At 35.8% G+C, this 26,930-nt stretch overlaps 1 protein-coding gene across 2 annotated transcripts in view; it reads right to left on the reverse strand.

Annotated features, from left to right (window-relative positions):
• Positions 1-26,930, reverse strand: part of ST18 (ST18 C2H2C-type zinc finger transcription factor) — a 183,715-nt gene that overhangs the window by 150,672 nt on the left and 6,113 nt on the right. Inside the window, exon 2 of one of the 2 annotated variants that reach the window (XM_032442723.1) lies at positions 24,748-24,847. The exons of the other annotated variant lie outside the window; for it this stretch is intronic. The gene's annotated coding sequence lies outside the window, so the exon portion shown is untranslated. The remainder of the gene's footprint in view (positions 1-24,747; positions 24,848-26,930) is intronic. 2 annotated transcript variants of the gene reach the window in all.

The following is a 26,930-nucleotide window of genomic DNA, read 5'->3' on the forward strand; positions in this document are numbered from 1 at the left end:
AAACATTTTTAAAAGCAGTTCAGTAGCAGTACCTCTAACTAAATGTTTATTTTCGTAGTTGCACGGGTAAAAAATGTCAAAATGAAACAAAAAAAAAACCATTTTAGAAGAAAATTTGAACGAATTATTCTGAAAATGAGTAGTTAAAATAAAAGCTACTTGTCTGTGACTATAAAAATCTTAACAAGATATTTACAAAAACACGTATCCAAATTTCTGAGTTAGCATGAAGCAAGAAATTGACAATTAGAACTAAAGCTACTATTAACTATTGAAATATATTGAATTGCATTGTGGAAAAAAAAAAAAAAAATCAAAGGAAACTGAGTACTAGATTTTTTTTTTTTAAATTTTTTTCTAGAAGCTCATTCAAAACAGATGCAATTTATTTCAGTAATACCCTGTTGTTTAATCTATTACCAGAATATCAGAAGCATTTTTGTAAAATATGTAATATTTGATCTGCTTTCATTATGACTCTGGAAGTGTTGCTGTGTATCTTAATAAATCATTGTAAGTCAGTGAAGCATAATATGTTCCAGTTATCAAAAAAAGAATAGAAAACTAGAGTAAAAATGAAAGTCATTTCCCCCTCTCTCCATGAGGTAACAGTAGGTTAGTGATGCAGAATACTAGTTTTAGTTTGTCATACAATGGTACATTTCGATCTCATATCCAAATTGAAAATCAGAAAATATTTAATTATGTTAGAAAATGGTGTTGTTTGCTTACTACATATTTGAATCAACTTGGCTCTTCAGTTTAGTTAATAACAACTTCTTGACAGGAATATTTGGCCTTGACCCTTGAAATGCTTAAGTATGAGCATTGCTCTATGCACATGAATTGTCCCCTTGAACTTCAGTCAATTTAAGTCATATGACTAAGTGTTTGGAGGATAAAAGATTAACATTTTTTAAAAGCACCTCAGTGGTGTGAAGAAAAAAGCAAACACTCTGTGATATATAAATACAGTGATGGAGAGTCAGTGTACAAATAGGATGTCATGTTACATTCATGAAGTCATCCTTCCACTCTACTTGGTTCTGGCTGTATCACATGGAGTATTTGGCAGGGAGATATGGATCAATTGGAAAGAGTCCAAAGGAAAGCAACAGCAATGAATTAGGTTTTAGAAACCTGATTTAGAAACGAGTACTGAAGAAATGGAGTTTTTAAAATCTGAACAAGTGAAAACTCTCACCGAATGCAGGCTATCTACTAAAGTTTTACAGGCTTTATACAGGAAAATACCCTGAGAACATCAATACAAGTAATTAGTGTGTAATTTCACAATCTACAAAGGCAAACACCAGATCTCCAAAATCCTCCTTTACACAGTTGTGGGCATACACTCCCCCCACAAAAATCCCACTTCCTTGTTCAAAATATGAAAACTGAAATAGAAAATTATTTGGGTCCTTCTATTTCTAATGTATATTCATTTTCTCCTATGTGATATAATTTCTTTAAACACCCAAACAGCATTCAAATCCACATTAAAATTTCTTACAAATCACTGATTTTAAGATGAACTGAAGAATTTAACACAAGATTGTTTTTCTTTGTATCTTTCCTTTTCTGGATCTTTTTTCTCATTGGTAGGAAAAATAAATGCATATTAGGTATCATAGTATCATAGTCTCATAGTCTCGTGCGGGTTGGAAGGGATCTTACGTAACGAGGTTGATCAGAGTACACAACTGCCATGAGTCATTCTTACCATATTATATATGGATTACCACAGTTTAACATTCTCACTTACAAAGAGTAGGAGGAGATCAAAAATGAACAGAATGGGAATGCTCATGCCTAATTATCTTTATTATGACAGAAGATCATTGTTTTAAGTTGCAAGGTTATAGCTTATGGAATGGTTGTGTATAAAATATTGATGTTACATTGAAACTGTATTTTGACTGTTAGCATGGTGCATGCCGTCTGTACGAAACATAAGATCTGGCAAAACAAAAATGTTTTTCTAAGTGATTTACAAAATGACAATTTTATTTATTTATTTATTTTTTAATTCCAGCAGTCCTAAAGATGGAGTGAAATATTTTCTTGCAGTTGTATTCCAAGAGTGAATGCTTCAGCAGCAACACTAATCAGGAAAAATCTGTAATCTGTACTATTCATCTTGCAATTAAAATGATAAAAAGAGTAAAATAGGAGAGACCTATCTGAAAAGAGCTACAAGTAGGCAGATACCCAGCATATGCTCCTACAAAGGAAATTATAAATTAAAGCTAATGCATTTAATATTTTAAGTAATAATTATAATTAATTTTATAATTAAAAGCAAAAACTCTTCAAAAAGTAAGTGTGGAAATGTTTTTAGAGTTCCAGCTATTGATTTTTTCTTTCATGGTTTCTGCAAAGTTCTTGCATGCTTTATTTGAACTATTCAAATCATTGTATTCCAAATATGATACTATACTCCTTACCTCCATTATTGTGCTTCTCCTTTATTTTACTATATATTTCAGCTCAAACTATGATTCTGTAGCACCTCACTGTTCATGTTTTACACTATGTGGTTGGAAGGCACTCACAGTTAGTTAATCTGGTTTAGCTAAGTGCTCTGAACTTCAGTTACCCTTCCTCAGAAAACCACTGGACAACATCTGATCTTCAAAAGGTGACTTGGCATATTTTGGAAGTCTTTTATGATGTAACTGTGTAATGTGAAGACCATTGCCTACCCATAAAATCAAAGATTTGTATCACATCAAACTGACATTTTGGAATTATTTTCTAACAGACACTGAGTGGAAAAATATATATATATATATTAAAATATATACATATATATGTTGTGAGAAGAAAGAGAGCAAGAAAATAACTTCAGGAAACCTAAAGTTGGTATTTAATTCAGGTTAAAAATTTGAACTGACTTTTTTTTATAAAGCACCATCTCTTCAAGTGACTCAATATTTAAATATTTATACCACAACTTAATACTCCAGTTAGCGGGGACTGTTGAAGGCATGCTAGATATCTCTGAAAAAGTAGAGGGAGCATTTCTGCATTAATCTATGCAGAACAATTTCTGGCTTAGAAATTTGACTATTACCACACCTTTTTATAGCTCTAGAATGAATACAACTTCCCTCATGTATTAGTAAACAGGCATAGGAATTCCCATCTGTTTACACTTTTACATTTAAATATACATAGTTTTTTGTTGAAGACATGCTTGAAAAGTAGAACTGTGCAGGTTCCAATCAAAATTAGCCAGTAGGGAGGCCTAACACTGGTCCTGCCAAATGAGATGGGGTCTGATGGCTGTTTGTTCTCTTTCATTAGAAAGTCATTCTCAGCAAAAGCACTGACACCAAGCTGAGCTGAGTAGTGTGGGCTATACACTGGAGGGAAGGGAAGCCATCCAAAGGGACAAAAAAAAAAATAAAAGGGACAAAGAACAAGTAGGAGAAGTAGCCCCACTTGGGCTGGGGCAATACCAGGTATTTATACAAACTGGGGGAAGATATCCTTGAGAGGAGCCTTGCAGAGTAAGACCGGGGGGTCCTGGTGGACAAGAAGCTGGACATGAGCCAGCAGTGTACACTTGCAGTCCAGAAGGTCAACAGTATTCTGGGCTGCATTAAAAAAAGGGGTGGCCAGCAGGGATAGGGAGGTGATTGCCCCCCTATACTCGATTCCTGTGAGGCCCCATGCAGAGCACGGCATCCAGGCCTGGGGCCTCCAGCACAAGAAGGATGTGGAGCTCTTGGAACAGGTTTAGAGGAGGGCCACTGAGATGATCAGAGTGCTGGAGCACCTCTCCTATGAACAAAGGTTGAGGGAACTGGGATTGTTTAGCTGGAGAAAGCTCTGGGGAGACCTCATTGTGGCTTCCAGTACTCAAAGGGAGCATATAAACAGGAGAGGCTACTATGACTTACAAGGGTGGATAGTGACAGAACAAGGGGGAATGATTTTAAACTAAGTCGGGAGATTTAGGTTAGATATTAAGAGAAAGTTTTTCACACATAGGGTGGTGATGCACTGGAACAGGTTGGATGTTTCAGTTGGATGTGGCTCTGAGCAGCCCGGTCTGGTGGCTGGTGACCTTGCCCATAGCAGGGGGATTGAAATCAGATGATCTTTGAGGTCTTTTCCAACCCAAGCCATTTTATAATTCTGTGATTGTCTGAATTCTACTCCTAGAGTAGTCTTTGATTGCAACAAATCCCTCTCTCGAAGAAAATGCTTTCTTGAGAAATTTAGATGGTCTCCAGATATGGTCTGGCTGACATTCAATGATGTTCATGGTAAGTGACTGTGGTTCATGCTAAGGTCCATTGTAGCTGGTTGTAATTATTGCCCCAATCTAATCAATTATAAAATTCTTTATGTTTTAAATACTTCATAATCAGACTTAAAAAGCATAACTAGTAGGGATGTCATATTGAGATGTAAGTGTATTCAACACAGACATATTTAAATTAGTTTATTTTAAAAGTTCTGGAATTCCTTTTAAAAAGTTCCAATTAATAATTTGGTTTCTCCTGCTGAAATGCAAACAGTTTATTTGAGCATGAATAGTGAAAATCTAACTGTAGGAGACCCTATGTATCAAGGAAACATATAGTTTCTTTATGATTATGCCACAAATTGCAAGGCAAATTACAATATAAATGCAAATATATATGTGATAAGCAAACAGAAAGGTGTCCTGATTATAGTGTTTCATGAAAATAACAGCTATTGATCTGCTGAATCTAATCAAAGAGTCTAACAATTGACTAAACATTTGGTACCTCATTTTAATCTTTTTTTTGGGAACAGACCCCTTTAAAATATGTATACGTGTGCCCCATCTTAATTCATGTTGGGTTGTTAAGTCAGAATGAACAGTTCTAGGAAGAAAATGGTAAAAAATAAGTTTGCATGCTCACTTCACCTGAATGGAGTAGAAAAATGATGGGAGAAACGCAGAGGTAGTTGTGAATGGGTTTGTCATGATTATGATTTTTTTCTTCAGACTGAACAAGAGTTTTGTTTTCTAGGAGTTTTTTGTTTGTTTGTTTGGTTTTTGTTTTTCACTTAGGAGTGATAAGCAGCAAAATGGTAGGTGCCACAGAATTACATACAAAATACGACCCACAGGAAATTGCTAAGGAAGTGTTTGTATACAGGAGCAAGCATTAATTTAAATGCAAGGCAAGATTTTCTGAAGTGTACAAAACCAAAAAGGCAAGATGACTGCTCAGTTGTTAATTTAAGAGGTTACAGTAATGAGAAAGAACAAGCTACATCCAACAAAGGAAAATGATGTTATTTTTTAATAGGTAGGTATGTGGTTAATAGTACATCTACCCACGTGCTTCTAAGATAGAAGTCATTGCATGAATCTCAGACTATTTTCAGTGAATTAAACGTCTCACTGTGTTCGTGGTTTAGGAATATACAGTAGATGTGGATTTATGACATGAAGAATTAAAACAGTCTTTTTCTAAACTGCCAAATAAAGCTTCAGGGGAGTTTGGTTTTACTATCTGATTTTACAAATTACTCTGCCTTAAAGTAGCCCCAGATGCACAGTTCATGTTCATGCACCTCATCTCTTCTTCCTACTTTATATGAGGTGATAATACCTTTAATCACGAAGCTGAGAAAGATGTCCTTGAAGGTACCAAGCATAGATATTTATATCATTAAGACTTGATTATAAAATTCTCCCTCAAGATCTGACAGATAGGGACCAATTCAACCTACAAAAGTTTAATTATCTCTGGAAAAAAGTGATTCCATTTTAGCATCTGAAATGTCTTATTTAGAAACTTTGCACTAGATAACTACTTCTTAGCCACAAAGTATAAGGACAAATTTGACTTACTGCCTTTTGTTAAAGATAAGATAGATTAAAGTGAGGAACATGAACTAAACTGAATAGTTATCATTTGTTTTGTGGTAGACCTCAGCTGTGACCAGTGAAGTCTGCAAGAATATCATTTTGCAAGGCACTATGCATGCAATTAAAAGTCAATCCCTGTCTCCAAAGGTTTGTTGTATAAAAACCCAATGGACAGTGTATTATTTCCTGATAGAGCTCTACCCCCTACCTCTCTGAAATCTTTCTGGACTTCCATCTAGCTTCATTTCTGGAAAGGGAGTAACTACAGTAACACCTAGAGCATTATACAACATGCCAACAAGACAGACAGATGGGGGAGCACTATGTAGCAGGGAGATTCATGACAAGTGATTAATCACTTGAGCATACGTTTAAAAAAAAAAAATGTTAATAGCAAATTATCAGTGGCATAATCCAGCTTTTACAACCTTTTAAAATACTTATAATTTAAAATTAGCAATCTGGTTACATTCACAAAGGTCATGAAAATATTTATAGTTCAGGCCCCTTCACATTAACTACAAGGCAACTTGGCACTGTTGTCAGGAACACTTTCACAACAATAAGCTACTCTTAAATGCTACTACTAGACAAGTATGGTTATGCTAATATACAGTCTGTAGGAGGAGCAAAAACTGCCATTTTATATAAACGATACTATAATATTTCTCCTTAAAACAGAGAAAAAGATTCCTCATTCATTGCAATAGCTATAATTATTAAAACTGTATCACCATTAATAGCTGCATAATAGCTGCACAATTATTAATACTGAGGCACAAAATCAATTTAAATGGTCAGAACTTTTGTTATTATCCAGCAGTTATTAAAATGCCTTTTACTTACCTATTAAATCTGTCCCCTAAGATTACTGAAAAATTGAGTGTGTGTGTGTAGAATATATAAAAAAATCTGAAGTAAACATGAATTTTTCAGAAAATATTCTATAAACTTGTTAAATAGCTTCAGCAAATTACTTTCAATCCTTTTATGTTAGAAGACCATGTTATAAAAATATCAGCAACCTGCCTTGATCTAGTCATAACAAAAGACAAATGGAAGGATGACCTACAGTGATTGTCTTAATGGTCACACCTAGAAATCTAACTATTCTCAGTTCTCTGTTCTCCATTTTACCTCTGCCTTTTCTCCTTTAGTGAAAGTATTATGGTCTTTTATTTATTACTAGAACCTAGTGAGCAATATGAATTTCTCAATGAATCAATAAACCAGACTACCATGTAGTAGTCCTACCTAAGGAGGTGCCTCGCTAGACCTGCTGTTTGTAAACAGTGAAGGACTGGTGGGAGATGTGGAGGTTAGGAGCTGTCTTGAACAGAGTGACCACAGAATCTTAGGGTTCTTGATTCTTAGTGAAGTCAGGAGCTGGGGCAGCAAAACTGCTGCCCTGGACTTCCAGAGGGCTGACACTGAACTGTTCAGAGCACTAGTAGGGAGAGTCCCTTGGGATTCAGTCCTGAAAGGTCCAGGAAGTCTTATTGCTCCTCAGGAAGGAAAAGGCATAGGAGCAGGGTACCCCCTATAGCACAGAATAAACCAGCAGGGAAGAAGACCAAAGTGAATAACCAGGGAGGTTTTCCAGGAGAAAAAGGGAATCTACCTTTTGTGGAAGAAGTGATGGGCAACTTGAGGAGAGTACAAAGAAGTTGTTAGAATGTGTAGGTTGAAAACTAGAAAAGCAAATGCTCAGCTTGAACTCAACATGGCTGCTGGGGCAAAAGGGAACAAAGTTTTCTTTCAAATATATTAACACTAAGAGGAGAGCTAAGGAGAATCTCCATCCTTTACTGAATGTGGCAGGGAACATGACCACTGAGGATAAAGGCAGTGCTGAGGTTCTCAATGCCTTCTTTATGCCTGTCTTTAAAAGTCAAACCATTTATACTCGGAGTACTCTACTCCCTGACCTGGAAGACTCTGATGGGGAGCAGAATAAACTCCCTATGATTCAGGGGGAAACAGAGACCTCCTACTCTACCTGGATTGCCATAAGTCCATAGGGCCGTATGGGATCCACCTGAGGTCAATGAGGGAGCTGACAAAGGCAAAACAAGTCACTTTCCATCATCTATCATCGTCTCTGGTAAACTGGAGGGTTTCCCAGAGAATAAGAGATTTTCCAGTGTGAGTCCCATCTACAACAAAGGCTGTAAGGAGGATCCAGGGAACTACAGTTTTGTCAACCTGACCTCGGTGCCAGGGAAGGTTATGGAGCAAATCATCTTGAGAGAGATCACATGGCACTTGCAGGGAATTAGGCCTAGACTAATGATAGGAAGGTCCTGCTTGACCAACCTGATCTCCTAAGATTGAATGATCCACATGATGGACAAAGGAAAGGCTGCTGATGTAGTTTACTTAAACTTCAGCAAAACCTTCAACAGTCTCCCATGGTATTCTCCTGAAGTAGCTGTCAGCCTGTGACTTGGACAGGTAAGGATCTTTGCTGGGTAAAGAACTGGTTGGATGTCCAGACTCAGAAAGTGGTGGTGGTTGGAGTTAAATCCAGCAGACAACTAGTCACGAGTGCTGTACCCCAAGGGTCAGCATCAGGGCCTGTCCAATATATTTATGATGATGGAGTCACCATCCCTGGAGATGTCAAGAAATGTTTAGATGTTACACTGAGGGACATAGTTTAGTAGGAAATATTGGTGACAGTTGGACTGGATGATCTTGAGGTCTTTCCCAAAAGACGAAAGAAACAACAGTACAAGCCAAGTAGTCGTCATCCATGGTGTAGAGGAATTTGCTATGTAGGGGGTGCTGTGATGGCAATTTAATCTGCACTTTATTTAATTCACTGTGGTTGCCTTGTCTTTTGCCTTTTGACATCCAAGATTCAAAATCCCATAATGACATGCATTAGTTAATTAGTTAATGTTTGTAAAGCACTTTGAAAATGTAAAGCACTGTGCTGAACACTACATATGAGAAATTGATATGAGAATACATTTAACTGTGGGAGTGGGAAATGTACTTTTCAGATATGGTAATGGGGAGAGATAAATACTTTTGCATAATTAAACCAGACTATATCCTTCTCCCTGTAAATATACAAGAGATATGTTTGTGTCATATCATGCAGCTACAGCATCATTTAGCTTATATAACCAGAAAAATGGTTCTCTTGCTCATTGGAAAGAACACAACAGATCTGTGGTTATGTGTAAATGATGCACATGTTTATAGCAGAAAATTGTTGAGACTATAGCTCGTACATATATGCTATACAGACATAATATGAGATTGCCTGCATTGTTTTTTTGTATTAAAGGATATTATTTATTATTCATTTTGTGGTGAGGGAAGGTTAAGCAGGTGCAAGCAGAAAAGAAAGGAAAAATTATAAATAGATCTATGTTTCCTGACTGCAATAGTCTCTAAGTATTTATTTATTTTTTTGACATCAAAAAGGAAAACCTAAGCCAAATAAGGTGCTCTAAACAGCACTCAAGATGTAGGCACCTACCTGCTGGCAAATTTTACAGGAAACTGATGTGTGCAACAATCTAAAGACATGCATATCACACAGCATAATAATATGCCCAAGTAAGATATGCGAACTGTAAATGAAGATGTGTCTAGGAAGTAAATGAAGCAACATAAATGTGCCATCAGCCTGTACACCAAACACACTAATATAGCACAGCTCATAATCAATCCATATTCCAAAATTAGAAAGGTTTGTCCATGCAGGATGGCAGCAGAGCATGTAAATATGTTTTAAACAAGAATTAAGAGACCCACTAAACATTCATCAGTGTATCTAGTACAGAATCACAGAATTATTAAAGTTGGAAAAGACCGCTAAGATCATATAGTCAACCATCAACTCATCCTCATAAATCATGTCTCTAAGAGCCACATTTACATGTTTCCTATAAACCTGCAGGGACGCTGACTTTACCACTTCTCTGGGCTACCTGTTTCAATGCTTCACCACCACTGTTACTGAAAAAAACAAAAAAACAAAATCACAAAAACAGCAATAATAGTAAGCCCCTCCAGTGTTTTGCATCAAAGGTTTTCAGTACATTCATGCACACTACTTCATCCAGTTTTACACATTGCTTGTCTTGTAGTTATATAAAACTTTTGCATGACTTTTACAAGGTTACAGAGGAGAGCAAGGGAGAAGTCAAGCTATTACTATGCATTATTCCTACACAACAATTTCCACATTCTAGATTTATCAGGTGCTTATGAGACCAGATTAGAAAATGTTTAAGTTACTGCTGAACATAGGAATAACATTTAGGCAATTGTTTTGAAAGGAAAAAAGTTGCAATAGAACTTGTGTCCCTTCTGCGCGTATTGCATCAACATAGGTTGCCCAATATCAACTTCTATCTGAAGAACCATAAAACAGAAACAAAGTTGGATGGCTGAACCCAAAGAAAAGTATGCTCAGTATTGTCTATAAGCGAGACCGATCACTCTTAAAATACCGAATCAGATTTATGAGAAAATTTGCATTTCCCTTTAACTCCATACAGGAAGAAGCAAGAGAAGTCCACAGTGAACAAAACAAGAGGAAGGGGCAAGATCAAAACAAATAATGATCTGGGAAATTTCAGATATATTAAACTATTATTTTTAAATTGCAACATAAGCATTATGGTTTTGTATTTGTGAAGTAGAAACTCACCAGTTTGAAAAAACTGTAGATGCAGCCAAATGTCTTGATTTAGAGAAATACACCTTTTATGTGGGGCAACTGCTCCGAAAGTAATGCCTCCTATTTTATTATGTTGGCCCATGACATCAGAGGTTGGTGGTATAACAGTTGAGATTTAACCTTCCTGCTAATATACCATTACATTTTATTGCTATTTGACAAATGCCAGCAGAAAGGCAGTCCAGCAAAATGGAGTCTGACATTTAAGTGCATGAAGCAAAGGTGCATCATTCAGTTCTTCCATGTGGAAAAAAAATCGCACCCACTGATATTTATTGGCACTGAATGTTTATGGAGACCAAACAGTGAATGTGAGCACAGTGAGGTTGTAGGTGGTGAATTTTAGCAACAATGCTGTCATAACAGCTGTGAAACAGTGGGTCACCTCCTCTGCTGAAGATTTTCATGACCATAACGTGCAGGCTCTTGATCATCACTTGCAAAAATGTGTTGCTAATGGTGGTGACTAGATTGAAAATTAGTATTTTGTAGCTGAGAATTTGCTCTTTTAAATAGTGTTATTGTGCTCTTTTTATCTGTCGTATCTTCCACAGAAATAAATAGCAGGCATTACCTTCAGAGCAAGCTACATTTAAATTAATTCTGCATTATGCTTCAATTTAATTAGGTGAATGTTTTCTGATGGATAAATGTTTGAATTTCACACTAAGAGATCAAATCTTTATTTATTTTTTTTCTATTTGCAAACAAGGGATTTAGTACATCACATAGTCCTGCACTTTTGATTAGTAAGCATAACAATACCAGGTTCATTATATGCTTTTTGATCCTGAGGGTTCCTTAGTATCCAACTGAATTAACAAACTATGATGACTCATGCTACATTTTTCTGCGTTTCATTAAGTGTACTGACTCACTTCCACCTCTTTAAACAGCTAAAGATTGATGCTTTCTGCAAAAACTGCACTCATTCTGTTCTTTTTTTTTTAATGGCTGAAGGTGGACCTGATCTTCGGTTAGTACATAAGGTCTCACTTGTACTTTCATTTTTGTTTTATTTTTGTTGTTGTTTTGTTAATGAGAAGAGTCATCAGGCAGTGAGTAGATTTCCATTTTCCTCGGTGGGATAAGGATTTCTGTATTTTTGCCTTTGAATATTTGAAATTGTTAATTTGTATTTACATTGGTGAAGGGCAGGACCTACTTGGACTTACTCACTTGGAAGGAATGGAGGCAAGCATATTCCACTAGCTATGGATACACCTTTGCACACAGGCCTACTCTACAATCACCACCCTTCTGAAAAATCAGTTTTAGTTATCTTACCGTACTTGGCTCAGTTTTATTAACGAATATTGATTGATTGTTAGATTGACAATGTTTAAATAACATAAATGAATGGTGGAAATGTCTTTCTAATAATTTGCATAACAGCAAAATATAGCAGAAGCCTACAGCTACACTGCTCACTGAATCACCCCCCTTTTTTTTTCCTTTTTTCTTTTTTTTTTTTTTTTTGCTATTAAAAGCCACAAATCACCATGATATCAGCTGGAGCACAGCAACAGACACTACCCTCAGGGAGGGAAAGATAGGAAAGTTCTGCAGTTTTCCTCTGCCTTTATGACAAAAGTTACTTTATTCCCAGAACAAAAAATCTCTCATCACCTTCTCCCAGTTAAACCATGACTACCTTTTTCTATGTGCTGTGAACCAGTATGTACAGTCAATCTATATAGCTATGAAAAGAAGACATTAGGCTTCCAACTGTGATATATCATATTTTATCCCAAACACTCACTTTATGGCATCTGTTACAGTTCATCCACTATTGGAGACTGTAATAAATCTGTTAGTTATCCTTGGGCAGATATCCATCATAAATATACTGCCAGATTCTACTAAGATATTCTGTAAGCATATCTGGAACAAATAAAAATAAAAGGTTTTTTTTGTTTTTGTTTTGTGTCTTTATTTATTTATTTATTTATTTTGTAGGCAATCATGTTGTCTGCCTTAAACAAAGCTACTAAAGCTTAGTTTTACTACTCCCATTTATAGAAGGTATTAGAATACAAAGCACTCTCCAAAACATTTTTGATGAGTGCTTCTGATGTGACGTTGGCTCAGGTTACATACAAGTAGGTCACTTTACAGTAGTGTTTTTCAGCATGTATCTGTTTAATGAAAGAGAAGATGCTTAGCGTAATAAGCAAAAAAAAAAAAAAAAAAACAAAAAAAAAATAAAACCCACAAAAATAACAGGTATTTTTAGATCACCGATGCTATGGAGTATAGTGTACTAGAATGATAGCTGTTGCAAATTCTGCAACTACGTGACTTTCATGACATGAGATTAACTGTAGTACCTGCTCTTTAAAGTGACATTATAAACATAGTGGAGAAAAATATGTTAGAAAAACAAAAACTAGCTAAGAAGTTTTTTTTGAAAAATAGCATTTTGGGATCTATACTGTCATTAAGGTAGCAATGCAAAGTGATGCACTATTAATATATTAGTGATGGTAACAGTCCACTTTTACCTCAGAATCACTGAGTTGCAGGAGTTGGAAGGGACCTCTGGAGATCATCTAGCTCAATTTCCTTTCCAAAGCATGTCCCCTGGAGTAGGTTGCACAAGGAATGTTTTAAATATCTGCAGAGACTTCACAACCTTTCTGAGCAGCCTAACCCTAGTCACTTGCAAAAATTTATTGTGTCATCTGCTCATCTCTCTTCTACTCCATTCCTTATGCACTCTAGAATTCCATATTAATCCCCTTTTTCAGTGTAACCAATTTCCCATGTCTCTCTTAAGTCCCAACAAATTAGATCAGTTTGCATTTACCTTATCCAGAAAACAAGAAAATTATTTCCCCAAGATAGAAAACAGATTTCTCTGACAATCTAGCAGCTATTACTTTTTTGCCATTTATTTCCATTTCTCATATGTATTCAACACTTTCCAAGTTCTTTTCTGATAGAATCACACTATTTAAGTAGAAATTGGCCTAAATAATCTACTTTTAAATTTCATATGAAGCTACTGACTTGTTATTCTACAATTCTGTGGTATCATTTTGATTCTGCCTGATTGCATTCCTCCTCACCATGATTTTTGGGAACCACACAATATTCTTCTCTGCCTGTCTCGTATACACACACATATTAAACTCAGTGAGCTTTGTTCCTACTTGTACTTAAAGATTTTCACAAGTTTTGTGTTCCCCCAAACAGAGGATTCTCCATTCAGTCATTTCCCCATGCTTTACAGATTTCTTGCATATAATTACTGTTCTTTTAAGATTTTGTCTGAAGTGAGAATGCCAGAGAATTTATCACTTTGACAGAGAAAACTCCAGCTTCATAAACATGTAAGTTTGTGAGTATTTGATTCTATTTGATTTCCCTTTTAAACTGAAAACACATAAACATCAAGCCTAAACCAAACTGCAACAACATTACACATTTCTGAATACTTAACTTGAAAACTTATGTTTTTAGTGTTCAATAGTTAGCATAAAAATAGGATATTCTCTGTTGTCTTGCAGGTTAATAAGAAATTAGAATCACTGATTGCACATCTTCCTTCTACTGTATCCTTTTCACAAGAAATCCTTGATAGAATTATCTTACTGCCACAGCTAAAAGGGAGCACAGGTGTGTACGTTTTCTCTTTGAATCAGAGTTAGGCACAAATAGCAGAGGAAACAAAATTTTTCATTTGTAGCTTGAACTAATAAAACACAATTACAATGCCGTCAGTATGAAGAAATCTCCCACACAGCCTGGTGAGCACACTGGGGAGTATATTTTAACTGTGGTGCACAGTAAATTAGCCACTAAGCACCCATTAATGCTAATGAGAGCTCCATGGTTAATTTCCTGAGCACTGTGCTGAAAAGGTACCTGTAGGTATTGGTTTAAATCCAAGCTACCACACTTAGACTAATAAAATATAGAGTAAAATGTGAACAGACCATCTAATTGAATAATTAAAGCTTCCTTACAGCACAATTTAAACACAGCAAGTTTCAATTTGCAAAATAAAATAAGATCAATGCAGATTAATAGGACAAGACCCTTTACAAACATGAAGAAAAGATGATGGGTGCTCCAAAATTAATGCCTCCTATTTTATTGCATTGGCTGACAACATCAGAAGTGGATATTGGTGGTATGGCAATAGAGGCTGAACCTTCCCACTAATATCCCATTACATTTAGTTATCACTTGACAGATGATAGCAGAGAGGCAGTCTGACAGAATAGCATTTGACATGGAAGTGTGTATGAAGCAAAGGCGTGTCATTGAATTCCTCCATGTGGAAGTAAATGCACTCATGGATTGATGAATGTTTATGGAAACTGAACAGTGGATGTGAGCAGAGAGAGGTGATGGGTGGTTCATTTCTACAGGAGCAACAGTGGGTCACCTATGCTGGTACAGATTTTTATGAGCATGGCATTCAGGCTCTTGTTCATTGTTGGCAAAAATGCATAGCTAATGGTGGTGACTATGGTGAGAAACATTTATAGTTGAGAATTTGATCTGTCAAATAGTACTATTGTGCTCTTATTATCTGTTGTATTTTTCATGGAAATAGATAGGAGGCATTACTTTTGGAGCAACCTCATGTTAACTGCATACAATATGCAAAACAGGGATCCAAAAGAAAGCACAAAAATACATGATAGAACTCTGAATAAAGCTTTTATTTCCTACTCTTTTAATTATAGCAATTAGATTAAATGGTAGAAATTTCTAATGCATGGCATTAAACTGTATATTTGTTTGTGTATAACTGAATGTGTCAGCTCCTTTGAAGATGTATATTCACAATTATTTTTGTTGTTAATTCAGTTTCAGTAGCATAAGTCACTTAGCTATAGTTTCTATTTTTTTTTTAAACCACTTTTTCAATGTTGACACTTCAAAATATAATGAAAAAAATTAAGTAAAAAATGTGGATGTTACATTCTTAACTGTTATATTTCCAAATCACAGGGCATAAGAGCTGTCTCTGATTACACTAGCATTAGCTAAGTTGTCTAAAAGATGAGACAATGCTATTAGGCATGAGGATCAAATGTCAAGGAAATATTTTGTGATTTCATTAAAGTGGAATATCTTTTTTTTTTTTCTTGTGTTTTGGTCAGGACATGGGTCTTGATACACAAGACCTATAAATTCTTACAACTGAAATTGCTTTCACTAAATTTGAAATGAATTACATCTTAAAATATCTTAGATGAATTTTTTTAGTTCACACTTGTTTATCTGTCTTTAAGCCCTGGATCAAAAGCCCTTTGTATTGAATGCACAAGAAGAAAAATCTTCAAAATTGGTATTTCTTTCTATGGAAAGTTCTACTACTGTTCAACAAACACATTGTTTGCAACTGGCAGTCACTTCCTTAATTACCTAGAAAAATTCTCAGAGAAAGAGAGAAGGAAGCTTTTCAACACTTTACTTTCACATTGATTGTATTTCTTCAGTGATATACATTACAAACAAATCACTTCTATTTTCCTCTGGTTTACCAAGGCTACATTTTTAATTGTTAAGATTCTCTTAGTGCGAAAATCAGAATGCACTTGTAATTTTTGTATTCCTTTAATGGCAGAAGTAACCCTTTACCATCTGCCAGAAAACTGAGAAGTATCTCAATGCAGGCTTGCAGTACTTAAAGGAATATTATAAACTGGAGGGAGACTAGCAGATAGTGATAGAACAAGGGGGAGCATTTTTAAGCTAAAATACAGGTAATTTAGGTTTGATACTAGGAGAAAATTTTTTACATAGAGGATGAGGCCCTGGCACAGCTGCCCAGAGGAGCTGTGGTGCCCTATCCCTGGAGGCGCTCAAGGACAGGTTGGATGAAGCCCTAGGCAGCCTGATTTTGTGGAAGGTACCCTTGCCCACAGCAGGCAGCTGAACCAGAACATCTTTAAGGTCCCGTCCAATCCATGGAATCCATGGATTGGATCTTCTATGATTTTGTGGTAGTAGCATGTAATTCAGCAATTGCACAAATTACAAGTAAATCTTTATGAAACAATAATTGTATTGTCTAAGAACATTGGATTAATCAGAACCACTGTGCAAGTTGCAAGTGGAGTACAAACAAAGTCTCTGCTAATAAAACATACAATATCAAGAAAAATATCTCAGGGAAGGTTTTTCATGGATACACTGTGAAGCACCACTACTGGTCTTCAGTTACTATCTACATCATTCAGTGCTCACACAATATGTTCTTGTAGAACATATAGTGCACTAAGAAAGTGAAAATACTCAGTTGTCATTTTCCCTCAGATATCCTTTTGAAAAATCAAATTAGAAACTGAAACAATATGAATTTATGTTTAAACACATTTAACTGCCTTAATATTGTACAACTTCTCAAGTAGGAACTAAGTGAAGCAGTGGCATTTTGGAAATAACGATTTGAAAAGAATGAGACATTTAGATTCCCACATGGAGGTGCCCTATTCCTAAGAACGCATTGTACAAATCCAGTGGTGAAAGTGTTAGCTCTGGATTTTCAGTGTTGTCTCCAAAAGGCTTACTAAAAGGCTTATTGGCTAGCAGCTGTTCACGGAATGAACCCTCATGGCTTTATGCACATAAAGATTTAGATTTCCCATTAATGTCACCACTTTCAAACTCAGTCAAGCTATCCAGTTTCTCTAATGCATGAAGCTTGGGCAGCATTCAGAACTACAGAGCTTTCTCTCTCTCCTGGAATCATAAAAAACAAATTTCAGCATTCTATTTGCCTTACCAGTTCTGCCTCATTCCGCTCCTCAGTCTACATTGCATCTCTGCTTAATCTACTCCAATTGCAAATTAATATTTTTAAATTTTTTATAATTTTTGGTTTAGAGAAATGGTAACTTGAGATGCCTTTAAGTACACTGATATCTAATTGTGTACAAAAATTTCAGATAGGTTCTCTTTGTTTTTTCAAGTGATCCCTCTGACATAATCTTTCTCATACAGATCTGCTCTTTGTCAAGTCAGGCACAAAATAATCATTTCTCCTTCCCTCAAACATACATGGAACAACTCCAGAATCTTTGTTTACCTTTTCCTAAAATGGTTTAAGAAACTAACGATCCTGGGGACTGATCAAAGCTACTGTCTTTCCCTTTAAAACACTCAAACAAGTGTTCATCAGATTTTAGCTTTCAGATCAAAGTGATACAACACATAAAGCATTCCAGCTAGAATAATGCAAAAAAAAAAAAAAAAAAAAGTGCCCTCTGGGAAAGAAAAACTAGATTTTCCTTGTTAATGCTCATCCATCCTCTAGATAATGCTGCAAAGCAAAAATTCAGGATGTTAGTCACACTTCAGGTTTCTCACACCAGGTTAGATTTTTCCATGCCTACGTGGAGTGAATGTCAATTATGTACCTAATCCACAAATAAAGCTGATTTTCTAGGTTTACAAATACAAGTGTAGGTGATCAAATTGGATTTTTTTCAAGAATATGTTCAAAAAAAGCCAGTATTTCATGTCTGAAATGGTATTAATTTTTAGGGGTCTACAGAACTTCAACTATGAAGTATAGCTGTTTTGTTAATCACAGGAGAAAAAAAAAAAAAAAAAAAGAAAGAAAAAGATGAAATACAAGCTTGAGAAAAAATACATTTTGGACCAGGGAGTAAAATGCTGATTATTCTTCCTACAGCAATTTATTTTCAATAAGCTACACCAGAGAACACTAAACAGTTTATTTTGTTCAGATGAATAAAATTAAAAGGCAAAAGAAATGTTTTGTAATAGTAATTGTTCAACAGGAAACATACCCTCAGTAAAGGTTAGAGTATTTCTTAGCAGTACATGCTATAACACTTGATAGGAAAAAAATATCTGGCACTTAAAGCTGGCAATGTAGCTATCCATTTAAAACCCTGTATCAGATTACCAATACCATGTGATATTTTATATAAAGCTGGATAACATTCATGATCAGTTTGTATCCAGTACAAAGCTTCTCATAAATAAATAGGGCTAGAGGCATGTTTTGATGGCAGAGGGCAGTGTACTGCTCTGTTCTTATTGAAAGATGGCCCTGGTTTAGTAAAGATATATTTTGTTGGCAAAAACTCTGCTATCATCTGGTTAAGTGGAAGGATGTTCAGACGTGAAGCTCAAGCAAACATTTTAGCTTAATCTTGAAGGCAACTGATTTACTTTGTAGCATTTCAAGGCTATTTATTTTACAGTACAGCAGCTTGTTTGCCTGGAATCAGTGTGACTCACAAAATCTTGTTAGAAATGAATATTAGGAGGAGGAAAGAGAAAAATAAAAATAAGGAAGAATCAGACAAAAACCTATGAGAAGTTAGAAATTTAAGTAGAAGAGATAAGGAATTAGATGAGAGGACTATTAGAAAATAAGAATAACTAACTATAAATTTGTCATTCATTTGAACTCATTTGAATTTAAATATTTATTTATTTATTCATTTTTGTGTGTGAATAAGATGTGGACATTATAGTCATCCAGAATATAACTAATAGAATCAACTACTACAAAATAGTCAGAAGCAAGGGAACATATATTCTACAAAGTTAAATATCAGGTAGCAGATTTGTGTTGTTAAAAAGAAGTTAATTTTGATGTTAGCCCCAGTTAAGGAAACATTACAGTCTAAATTATCCTCAGATTTCTGTCAATACAGCAATGACCGCCTAAAAGTTTATCTCACATGAAATACGTTTCATTTTTGATTTCTATATATTATATTTTGGAAGACACTTTAGATATGTACTAAACACCTCCTTAGTCTCTCACTGTTTTTGACTTATGGGATAATTTTGATGCATAACTGGCTTGTTCTTGTAACACAGTGAATCAGTGATAGGGTACATGACTGCTAAGAATCTTTTTTTCATTTTCAGCAACCAGTGAAAGTGACACTACCCTTAAAAAGAGATGCTTTGATGTAGAAGTTAAAGATGTCTCATTCACTGCAAGTCAGTGGCCAACAGCCATCATTTCTTCATCATTTGTATGTAGGTGTGACAATCTCCATCTGTCTCTGTTGCCACTTAACCAACAATCACAGGATTTAGGGAAAACATGTAGGTAGACGGAAGGCAGAAATAAGACCTGTACAAAAGATGGATTATTCTCTCATCCTCACTGATCACAGTATTAACAGGTGGAATGGAAACACGACCAGGAAACAGAATAAAAGTATTCAGCACAGTGAGGGGGATGTATGAAATAATACTCAACACTGGCCAAACAGATCACAGGTGCATGCTGAGGTTGTGCTGTGAGGTTCACCTGTGAGTAACATATGAAAAGTTACTTTTTCTACCACTGAAGATGAGCATGGGGACAGATTTAAAAATGACCTGACTGCTTGGCTTAAGAGTGTATTTAAGTTCTGTATACACTGGTTCTTATACCAGGAGTCAACTGATTCCAACTACTTCACAGTCTCCCCTTTCACATTACCCAGTGATAAAGCTATACATTTCCACAGAGTCCAGTATTCAGAAGGCACCTTGGCAGCACAAAACTTCATGTGTCATATCCCATATCATCATTAAAATTAAGTAAAAAGAGATTTAAATTAGGATTTCAACCCTAAGCTCTAATTCTCTTTTTCTTGTGACAATGAAGTAAATGATGTCTTTACCACTTTACCCAGGAAGCAGCTTGAACTACCACCATTAGTGGAGGAGTAAAGTGAACACAGGATGGTTATATATGCACAGTTTTGTCATAGTCAGTATCAAAATAAAAATGTAGGACCAATGAAAACTGGAAGCCTTTAAACAAAAAGACCCCTAACCAAAACAAATGGATATTGTAGGAAATTTAAAAAAAAAAAAAATAAATCTGCCTACAAATACACTCATTGTTATCTTTTAACATCTGTTATTCCAGTATTTGTAGTTTTCTGATATTTGCTGTTTGTATTTTATGAATAACTGCATTATTATAAGAATAGGTTTCATATTATTTGATTGGAATAAAGTCCATGTGAAAAGGAAATAAAGATAATAATAATACTAATAGATAATAGTCTCGTGCGGGTTGGAAGGGATCTTAGGGATCATCAAGTCCAACCCCCGGGATTCGAGCCTCTGTGTAGCAGAGCGGCACTTCTACCACTTGCGCCACAGGGGGGATTCGAACCTGGGCCCTCCAGTGTTGCAATGCGGCATTCCTACCACTGTGCCACCGGGGCAGATGTTTAAAGGAACTTCGCTTCGGGAGACCTTTGGGGCTGCGTGCGAGAATTCAAAGCTAGGAAACAAGATACTTTATTTCTTTTATATATATAAATGTGCACAAAAGAAATTGTCTAATACTATTTATTCCTAAATTAAGTGCAATACTTATTTTCTGTAAGTTTCAACTGGAAGCAATTATCCACAAGTATGCTTCCTGAGAGATTAACTTTTAGAGGAACCACATTATATTGGTAAAAAAACCTCACATAAGCAATCAAATGTGACACTTCAAGCTCTAATTCTGATATTTACTGTTCAACCGTGAAGAAATTCCTTGGTTTTACAAGGTGTAGATATGGTGAACAGCAATACAGATTAAACCAATTTGTTTCTAACCTGTGTGTGTGAAGCATCAGAATTAGATTACTAAAAATAGCCTTTAAAGATGGAACAATGTAATTGCATTAAATAATATGTGTAGTCACATTAGGAAAGAAAATTGGTGGAAAACAAAGTTACAGATCTGTAGTTTATGACACACGGTAGAAGATGCCCAGTGTGCCTCACTGGGTATCCTGCAGCTTATTTTGCTGTAGGACCCTCAGAATTCACAAGTGATCTAGCAGCAACAAATACTGTTCAGCAAACAAACGGAACAGCTGGTTAGCTTAATGATTCTTCAGATTAATGATATTAGTGGAACCCCACAGCAGGTTAGGGGCACTGTGATTGTGTCTTTCTAAGGATCAGAATAATCGAATCCTATACATATTGGAAGTTAGTGGCTAAATATTCTGGTTGGACTCTGGAAAGCCATTGGTAGTGCAAGTACTTTAATTTGCTCCCAGTATGAAAATCTTATCTAGAACAGAAAATCCCAAACACACCACCAAATTTCTTTGCAAATACAAATGATCACAAAGCTACATGCAAAACTGATCAAGGCCTTAGAGGACATGGGCTTTAAACAACTGTTTTCAAGAGCCTTCTGAAAGTCCACAGAAGTGGATTTCTGTTCTACCAGAGAAATGAAAGATATTCCTGTGGTCTAGACAAGGAAAGAGACTGCAGCTCTTAAGAAATTATACTAGTAAGAATAAGTAGTAAGCCTTGCACAAGGAGTTCCACAGTACCAGAGAACTAACATGAGAGAATGGTTTTAGTGACAGAAGATGATTTTAGCTAAGCTATGCATAAATTCAGTTTACAAGTTTACAAACAGCTTTTACACTTTTAAATGAAAGAAATTTTAAAGCTTTTACGGTTACTTTAAGAAGAGAATTCATCATCACATTGACTGGCAGCAGGGAAAAACAACTTAAAAAACTACTTTTTCAGTGAGTAGGTAGGCAATGATCTATCAGGAAAGATGTGAAAATGCCACAGCAAATTCAGAAAAAAAAAATCAGAACCATCACACAGTTGATTCATATTGAAGGGTATTAAACAGGATTTGCCCACAACAAGCTTGCACATTTTCTACGCTGCATTCTGAAACAGATTTCTTCAATATGTGCAAAACTGGTGAAACTATTTCAGTTATCATTAAAGGAACAGGTAAAAATAAAAAGAAAGCGTGAAAGATGATTACCAAATATAACCACCATGAGATTTTCAAAGTTCAATAACAAATTCTAAAATCATCTCCAGAATTTAAAATAGAGAGCCCTTCGCCTATAGTAAGGTTCACCACCACAGTTTGAGTATCTGATCTTCTAAACTGCTAACTTTACAACAGCATTGAAAGTGAATGAAGAACTCATACTACATGAGTATTTGTAAATGGATTCTAACTTTCTTCACAAGTCCTCCTCCTGTCATACATTCTGTATGGAAATTCTAGAGTTGAAATTTTCACTCAAAAACGGGTATGCCAAATTTAAAACAGCTACAAACAAAAAGATGTTTTGAGTTTCTACTATAGATATTAGAAAATACCACATCACATGAAACTGTGACATCTATATGAAGAAGATGCAATACTAAACTGTTCTCTGAGATTGCAAGTATACAAGTATATCATTTCTGTCCTGCCTTCTATTTTTTTTTTTAATTTTTTTTTTTTTTCTTCACAATTCTATCACCTAACATTTCAAGTATCTAAGCAATACAGCATTTTCCATTTGCTTGGCATTAGTTTTGCTGTTCTTCTGATACGGAAGGCAACATTTCTTGTGCAGCAATAACCAGTTTCCACACACGTCACACATGAAGTCAGCAGAAGTGGAGCACGCTGCACAGCTCCAGGCTGCCAGACATGGGCCAGCAGGCTACTGCAGACAGGTTTGCACTCATTACACCTTGCTTTATGAGGACCATTACTTTGCCGGGAACAATTTCTGCTTTCAATATAGTGGTTGCTCAGGTAGCATAAGACACAGAGACATAGCCAGTTGAGCAAGAAGCAGCCTTTTTTTCTCTTCTTTTCTTTTCTTTTCTTTTCTTTTCTTTTCTTTTCTTTTCTTTTNTTTTCTTTTCTTTTCTTTTCTTTTCTTTTCTTTTCTTTTCTTTTCTTTTCTTTTCTTTTCTTTTCTTTTCTTTTCTTTTCTTTTCTTTCTTTTCTTTTCTTTTCTTTTCTTTTCTCTTTTAATCAAGCATCTTGATGCTAGCAAACAAAGCTAACAAGTATATACCAAAACAAAGCTCACAGGCTGAGAGGAGAAGAAGAGCATTTACAATATGGAATCGATCCATTTTAAGCATTCTAGTTGGCAAATGCACTGAAGTACTTAAAAAAAAAAATAATGAAAAAACAACTAGAGTCTGCAGCAGATAATCTGGCATGAATACCAAACAATATTTTGTAGGTGGGCCCACTACAAAGCAAGGTCCCTTAGGCTCAAAGGACACTGCAACCGAACAATGGAAGTAGATAGGAAGTCTGCACTAATAAATATGCCCATTGGGCCAGTGCCATTGCCTACCATGGCATAGATGCATACAGAAGGATTATACACTAAATGGTGCAAACACAGTCTAGTCCATCTGTCATAAACATTAAGTCCAAAGGCCACAGGTGCAGATTGCACTAAAAAGTAAAAATTACACACAGACAGAGACCACTTCATGTAATATGGAGAAGAAAAAAATATCAAACCAAAACAAAAAACCTAATTTGTTTCCAATCAATAAATGTTCTCAGCACTGCCTTGTCTGTCCTTGGCAGTCTCTGCTTCTTCCTTTCCCTCTGTCAGTGTACATGCATTACGTGTATTTTATTTGCCAAAAGTGCTTTGAGCACTTTTTAAGAGAGACATACTTTAATGTGACACTAGTACAGGTCTAAATATGATTAAGTAACTCTTGCAAAGAGATAGCAATGAGCAGCATTAATTTAATTTTTCCTAAAGTCTGAAATAAAAGCATTTTAAGAAGTATTCAGATAGATAAATCCTGAACTGTAAATATTGATTTCAAAGAACTATCTCTCTCTACCCAATACCAGGAGATTATAGTGTTCCATGCCTTATAACTCTTTAGGGATACAGTTCCGCATAGCCCAAGCACATACCCATTTAGATTAACTGTAAACTAGCTGAGGTCTCCATTATCTTGCTCTTCTATGGTTTAGTACTTTTCAAGTTTCAAGTTTGCAACTGACTGCTCCTGCCCTGTTAACTGCACTGATGGCTGTGATTTCAACTGCTTTTATTTGCTTTGCTTCACTCCATCTTAAGTGACAAGAAACAATCAGAATAAGCTTCTTCACCCATTGTCTAGGCCTGTTTCTTCAAATGCAAGCAAAAAAAGGTTTTGCTGTGTCATATTTCAAGACACCCAATTCTCTCAATCCACCATAAGAATGAATAAATAAAGCATCAAAGCTGGTCTTGTTGCAAGGCTTACTTATCGCAGTCATTGCTGTGACTCCTGTTCACCCATTTCCTGTTAGCCTGGAGTTCCATTAGTTTGCTTACATTTCTGTTCATTCACTTTAACTCCCAAGTAGGCCTTCCCTGAAACATTGTTTCCTGTGTCAGAACATAATGGTGCAAAATAAAGAGATTCCAATTACCTATCAGTAGCTTTCACAATCCACATCCTTATTTCTTTTTCCCATCGTCACCATGCTGGTAACACACTTGTTCCTGACTGCACTGTAGTTCTGAGCTCTTCTGAGGAGAGAAAAAGACCAAAAAGGGCATAAGAAGCAACAAATGAAACAAAAGGCATGGTTTGGAATTCATAAGCCATCCATTTCAATGTTTCCTTTCCTGACAGCATACCTGTACTCAGTAAATTGTCTACATTTTAGGAGGGTTGTCAATAAATCCTTCCCTGGAGAGACCATTCCAACATACACAGGAGGATCAGAGACCTGCACAAGCTATCAGCTTATACTTGTTCATATCGATATTTTTTCATTATTACCTGTACGAAAATGGTAGCTTATCTTTATTCAATAGTGCGACATTATACAAGCTGCATATCTACAAGGCAATGTCTTCCAACATTTAGGGATTCATTAGAGGTCTTCAGCAAATCTAGCTCAATGATGCATCAGAATGGGTGAGCTCACTTAGGAGACAAGAAGCACTATTCACATACAAGGAAAATGTTATTTCAAAAGCTTTAGCACAAATATTTCTTCAGTATTCTCTGCCTAGACATGTTTGGTTTTTGTTTTTGTTTTTTGGTCTCCTGAAGGCTTCTGTTCTTCAGAACAAACTGCTTTGTCAAAGTCTCTTCATAGGGCATTTTCTGTCATCTCAGTCACTGTCCACTGAACTCATTCCAGTTGATGGGGGTACTCAGGATTGAATGCAATATTCTAGACGTGGACTAATTAGTACCAAGTTAAAGGAAATTAATTTCTTCAAGCTAATAGCTATTGTTTTGCTAATATACCACAGTGTTTTATTAGCATTTATTATTGTCAGCATACAGTAGTTAGACAAATATATATCGAATCATTTATAAAATATGACAGGTTCCAGGACAGATCTCTGAGTAACCCAATACATCACAGGTATCAAGGCAGCATATGACCCATTAGCTCCTACCCTTTCAGTTTTTGGACTCAATTTCCTTATTAAAACAGCTTTAATATGAGAATGTGGGAGATTCAATTTAGCAAGTTTTTTTAGCACAAAGTAGATAACATCTCCTGCTCTTCTTAACCACAAATACAGTTGTCTCATCATGAAAGGTGTTTGAATTGGTCAAAAATTAAAATCCATACTACCCCCAAACACTGTTTTTTCCCTGAGTTTACTCAATAATGGCTTTTGAGTCTTTCTAGCCTTTAGTTCCCTGTTTCATTATTTGGCCTTTTTTAAAGATGGGTAGAGTCTTCCTCTAAGTACTGGAAACCTTCTGCAGTTTCCACAACCTTGAAAAGTCATCATACAGTTCTCTTAACACTCTAAACACATCAAGAACTTGTAAGGGTAAAATTCTTGCAAATAGTCCCTAATTCAATCCTTACTTCCTGCCGGTAGTTTCCCTATTCCTTGCACCCTGCCTCTAGACAAAAGCCTCTTTGATGAAGACCGGACTGATTAAATCACTAAGTACTTCAGCCTTACTTGCATCTGCTTTCACTACATTGTTTGTTCCATTCTTCAGCAAGCACATATCTTGCTTTATTAGCTTATTCCTGTGTAGTGAGAGATGTTCTTCCTGTTGTACTTGATTCAACTTTGTAGTGTCAATTCCCGATAAGCTTTGGTTTACTCAACACCATACCTGCATATCAGGTTAATGTTCCTATGTTTTTCTTGTGCAGCCTGACCATACCTCCATCTTCTGCATCCTTCCTTGTTCTAGAGATTCATCATTAATTCCTTGTTTAGACAAGCTGATCTTGTGGTACATTTATTTTCATCCTACCAGATACAAATTACTCTAAGCCATCTTTTGTGTCAAGGAGAAATAGAAAGTTCTGGATATCATAGAACTGATCATATACCTCTTCTCAACACTGGGTGTTTTTTACCTAGTATACAGCGACTTCATTCCTGATATTCTCTGACTCCCAGTATTAAGATTCTTGCTACCTTTCTCCTATGTTGCAAAGAAATGCCAGGTTTACTCTCTGTTCAAGTAAGATGTTAGGATGTCAGATGTGCTCAGATTTGAGGACCACCCAAGACCAAGTGACGTTTCCAGAAAGATTATAATCCTGTTGTACTCTGGCTACTAAATACTGACTATGAAGTAATATATGAACATGCAAAATGATTCTTCACACAGCTG

Source organism: Coturnix japonica, chromosome 2, assembly GCF_001577835.2.
Source record: "Coturnix japonica isolate 7356 chromosome 2, Coturnix japonica 2.1, whole genome shotgun sequence".
Classification (NCBI taxonomy): Eukaryota; Metazoa; Chordata; class Aves; order Galliformes; family Phasianidae; genus Coturnix; species Coturnix japonica.